The 5,170-nt window shown below is 40.6% G+C and overlaps 1 non-coding gene across 1 annotated transcript; it reads right to left on the bottom strand.

Annotated features, from left to right (window-relative positions):
• Positions 1 to 1,159: 1,159 nt before the first annotated feature.
• LOC111819678 (U6 spliceosomal RNA) lies at positions 1,160 to 1,266 on the bottom strand. The gene has a single exon (XR_002823260.1). It is a non-coding gene; the product is annotated as a U6 spliceosomal RNA (small nuclear RNA).
• Between the last annotated feature and the right edge of the window lie 3,904 nt (positions 1,267 to 5,170).

Below are 5,170 nucleotides of genomic sequence, written 5' to 3'. Positions count from 1 at the left end.
ATTATTTGTCTTTTTGTTGTTGAAGTGCTGAAGTGTTTTATAGATTTTAGAGATTAGGCCCTTGTCGGATATGTTGTAGCCAAATTTTTTTTCCCAGTCTGTAGCTTCTCTTTTTATTCTTTTGGTGAAGTATTTTAATAAGCATACGTGTTTAATTTTTAGGAATTCCCAGTTATCTAGTTTATCTTCTGTTGTTTGTGCATTGTTAGTTATGGTTTGTTTTCCATTTATGTCTATGTCCCTTTGATGCATCCTCATCTTTTTTTATTTTTATTTTTAGCACTTCCTTGCTTTCTGGTGTAATAAACTATTCTAGGCTCATCTTGAACTTTCCCTGCCCAGCCCTGGAATCAGCCATTTCTCTTTTAGCGGGAATGGTATTTAGAAAGCAACATCTGGCACCAGATGTGCTCATTGCTATTAAAAAAAAAAAAAAAACAAGTTGCCATCAGATCGATTCCAACTCATCATGACCCTATAGGACAGAGTAGAAATGCCCCACAGGGTTTCCAAGGAGCAGCTGGTAGATTCGAACCGCTGACCTTTTGGTTAGCAGCCGAGCTCTTAACCACTGTGCCCCAGGGCTCTCTCATTGCTATACTGGGGTGTAATTGCTTCTAGGTCCTTTTAGTGAACACAGCTGAGGAGAAAAAAAATGACAATTGGATATAGTTCAACTGTTTTTAATCATCAGTTCATAACTGATACCTCTCATTCCAAATCAGTACCACAGCGTTCTTTCTACCATTCCTCATTTGCATCTCCCTTCTCCCAAAGTGAGAACCTGGCTCCCAACAACATCAATGTATTTATTCATTTACTCAATGTTATGAAACTACAAAATAGTTTCAGAATTGCTATATCCATTCCACCACCAAAAACGACCTGCTAAATAGGGTTCAAGATTTGTTTGTGGTCTTTAGTTTTGTTTTGTTTTTAGGGCAAGGATATGTAGTCAAAGTACTGTGCTCAAAAGTTACTTGGATTAGATTTTTTTTTTTTTTCCCTTCAGAGTGTTTATATTACTTACTGAAATAAAGTTAGGTTCATTTGTTGCTGCTTACAGTCAATTTTAGGATCCCTTTCCATTCTTTTTGATTTAATTTTCTTTCTGAATATATAAAAGTTAACATTGTCCTAAAAGTCAAAACCATACAAGATGTATGTGGAATCATTCCCAAATTTATGTGTCATGTTTACATGGGAGTCATGCCAATTTTATCTGTATTGTTCCAATTTTAGTATATGTGCTGTCAGAGCTAGCACACCTCCATTTCATTCTTCACCCACTTGACTCTTGCTTAGGCCTCCCACCTCACTAAAACTACTCTTGTCAAAGTCAGGGATCAACATTTTTCTATCCTTATTTTATTTGACCATTTCACAACTTTAGACTCAGCTGTCCTCTCCAACTTTCTTGAAACATTCTCCTCTTTTGGGTTTTGTGATACTACACTCTTCTGGTTTTACTTTTTCTTCACAGGCCTCTCATCATTCTCCTTGTCTATGCAACCATCCTAAAATTTGGTGCTCCTTGGGGATCTTCTTGGCTCCTTCAATTCTCTCTATATACTCTCTTCCCAGATTATCTCAACTATTTCTGTGTCTTCAATTTTTTATTATGCTAATGATTTCCAAATTCATATCTTTGTCCCAGCCCTCTCTTTCGGTCTCTGAACTTATACAGACAGTCCCCAGGTTATGAACATCTGACTTATGGACAAGAGATAAATTCATTTTGGAGGATTTTTATGTTTCAGGTAACTCTAGGCAGCAGTCTGACAGGGAGATAGAATTCGTATATCACAAATTATGTGCACCAAGAGTAATAACAACAGTACAGGAAATCTTCAGGTTGCAAATGTTCCACTTGCAAACAACTTGTACTTGCCCTTTAATGTTTCATAAATTTGCCCTCACTTTCAAATGATTGAACCAACCCTTATTCCCAAAAAATTCTTCATCACAATCACCTTCACTTGCTGCACATGCAGCTTTTAAATCATTGAAAAGTCTTCGAGTCTTTTCTTGCACTAAAGTAAGGCTAAATAAGAACCATATGCACCTGTTCCGACTAACCTACAAATTTGACTTAAAGACTTAAAAACACAGTTAGGAAAGGATCTCATTTGTAACCCGGGGACTGCCTGTAACCAACTGCCCAGTTGACATCCACTTAAATATTTCATGGGTATCTCAAATTTAACATGCCTAAAATAGAACTCCTAATTTCCCTGCCAATCTTCCTTCCCCCAGGCTCTTTCTTCTCAGTAAATGTCACTTCCATCCACCTGATTGCTCAAGCCAGAAACCTACAAGTTCTTGATTCTTCCATTTTCTTCACCCACAATGTCCAATCTACCTGCAAGATATGAACATTTTACTTCCAAAAGTATTTCAAATTTGTCCACTTCTCCACCAAAGACACAAGGAAAGTATTAGCCCAAGAGATAGAAAGGGCCACATAAACCAGAGACTTCATTAGCCTGAGACCAGAAGAACTAGATGGTGCCTGGCTAGCACCAATGACCACCCTGACAGGGAACACAACAGAGAGTCCCAGATGGAGCAGGAGAAAGGCGGGGTGCAGAACTCAAATTCTGGTAAGAAGACCAGACTTAATGGTCTGACTGAGACTGGAGGAACCCCGGAAAGCATGGCCCCTGGATTCTCTATCAGCCCAGAACTAAAAATTTCTGAGGCCAACTTTTCCGACAGGGATTGGACTGGACTGTGGGACATAAACTGATACTCGTGAGGAGTGTACCTCTTAGCTCAAGTAGATACAAGAGACTAAATGGGCAGCTTCTGTCTGGAGGTGAGATGGGAAGGCAGAGAGGGTTAGGAGCTGGTTGAATGGACATGGAGAATCAGGGGTGGGAAGGAAGAGTGTGCTGTCACAGTATGGGGAGAGCAATTAGAGTCACATAACAATGTATGTATAAATATTTGTATGGGAGAAAAATTAAAAATAAAAAGTTTGTCCGCTTCTCTTTGTCTCCACGACCACCACCACTTCACTCATCAAGTCTCATCATCTCTCATCCAGACTACTAATCAGTCTCGTAACTGGCCTCCCCTCATTCATTTGTTACCTTCTCCTCCTTACCCTCCACAGTCATTCTCAATACAGTAGCCATAGGGACCTTTTAAAAATAAAATAATAATAAGGACTTACATTTATTGGATATTTATTATGTAATAAGAACTGCTCTAAGCACTTCACATATATTTAAATCTTCACAACTCTGCAAGGTAAGACCTAATTCTATCTCAATTTTATAGATAGGGAAACTGGGGCACAGAGATATTAAGTAATCTGCCTAAGATCACACAGTTGGTAAATGGTAGAACTTAGGTTTGGACACACTGACTCTTCCACCTTCAAACTTACCTACCACACTATACTGGATTGTGTCACTTGTTGATAGCTGCTGTTGTGTTGGCCCCCATGCACAACAAAATGAAACACTGCCCAGCCCTGCACTCTTCCCATGATGGGATGGGGGTAGGACTGTTGTAAGCTATAGGGTTTTCATTGGCTGATTTTCAGAAGTAGATCACCAGGCCTTTCTTCTAGACTGTCTTAGTCTGGAAGCTCTGTTAAAACCTGTTCAGCGTCATAGCAACACGAGCTTCCACTGACAGATGAGTAGTGGCTGCGCATGAGGTGCATTGGCCGCAAATCGAACCCTGGTCTTCTGCATGGAGGGCATGAATTCTACCGCCGAACTACCACCTAGCTTCAAACACTATGATGGCTTCTCTCTACAATGGAACTAAAATTCTAATTCCTTATCAAGGACTGCAGGGTCCTGTGTGATATGCCTCCTCCCTATCCCTCCAAATTTCATCTCATGCTGCTTCCCTTTCCTTCACTTTGTTCCAGTCAGATGGCTTTTTTTTTTTTTCAAGTTTCTTCATGGAGGCAGGTGGTTACACATTCTCTGACGCAAACATTCTTCTCCCTGATCTTTGCATGACTGGCTCCTTCTCACTCTTCAGGTCTCATTTTAATTGTTAGGTGTTCAGAGAGACATTCCCTCACTTTTCTATTCAAGTAGGTCTCGTATTATTATGTTTGATCTCAGCCCCATATTTTTCTCCTTAGCCCTTAAAACAATTTATAATTATTTGTTTACTTGCTTTGTCTCTCTTCCCCCACTTAAATTAAGTGCTAAGAAGGCAGAGGCTTTGCCTTAGCCGTGTTTGCATATTCAGAGCCTAACACAGTGCCCAGTACATAGAAGGAACTCTAGAAATATTGTTGAATAAACATAGATATCTTTTTCTACCTCATAGCTTCTGCTTACTCATAATTTTTGCTTCCTTAGAACTTTGGTTTGTCACAGTCCAGCCTCTATCTCCTCCCACACATAATCCCACTCAGCCTCATGGCCTCTCTCTTTACATCTTACAGTTCTTGCTGCTAGTTGCCTGGATCACCTCATGTTTCCCAATTCAGATTCCTGAGGAAGTAGTAATGATCTGTCCAAATCATGGGCCAGGCCCAGGCCACATTTGTAGATCATTGACAAGCGCATAGATTGCTTGCCTTTGGGTCAGATTATCACTTCTGATCCAAACAGCTGTGTTGGGGCAGGGTGTGAGTGGGGGTGGTCTGCACAGCGCTGCCTTTTAGCGGGGATGGTGATTGATATTTGAGCACAGGTTGCTGTTGCAGCTGCAGTGGTGCCAAATAATTACTTCGGCCTGGCTCCCCCACTGAGAAGCAGTTGCTCTCTAGGAGGCAGGCCTCGCATTATCATTGTTTAGTTCCCTTCCTAGGAGAACAGTAAACACAAATTGAAACCTCTCATATTTATACGGCGTTTCTAAAACTGTAGAAAGAGCATTTGCATCCATCCGTATTTGTACCTCTAGCAACTCTGTGGGTTAAGAATATCACCTCCATTTTACAAACAAGGAAACTGGAGCTCAAAGATGTAAAGTGCCTTGCCAAAGGTCCTGCACACACTAAATAAGAGTCAGCATTCGATTCCAGGTCAACAGACTCCCACGTCTAGGCTGTTTTCATTGTATCTTGCTGCCTCATTTCCTTTCTGGGACTGTCATCTTGAATCACAGCCCAAGGGTTTTGTAAGGCCAACCATTTGAATGTCCAGTGAAAAGTTCTAAAGGAGCTTAATGATGATTGATGTTTCCTACA

This window comes from Trichechus manatus, unplaced genomic scaffold (assembly GCF_000243295.1).
Source record: "Trichechus manatus latirostris isolate Lorelei unplaced genomic scaffold, TriManLat1.0 scaffold00015, whole genome shotgun sequence".
Classification (NCBI taxonomy): domain Eukaryota; kingdom Metazoa; phylum Chordata; class Mammalia; order Sirenia; family Trichechidae; genus Trichechus; species Trichechus manatus.
This window is presented reverse-complemented; position numbering and strand designations above follow the sequence as displayed.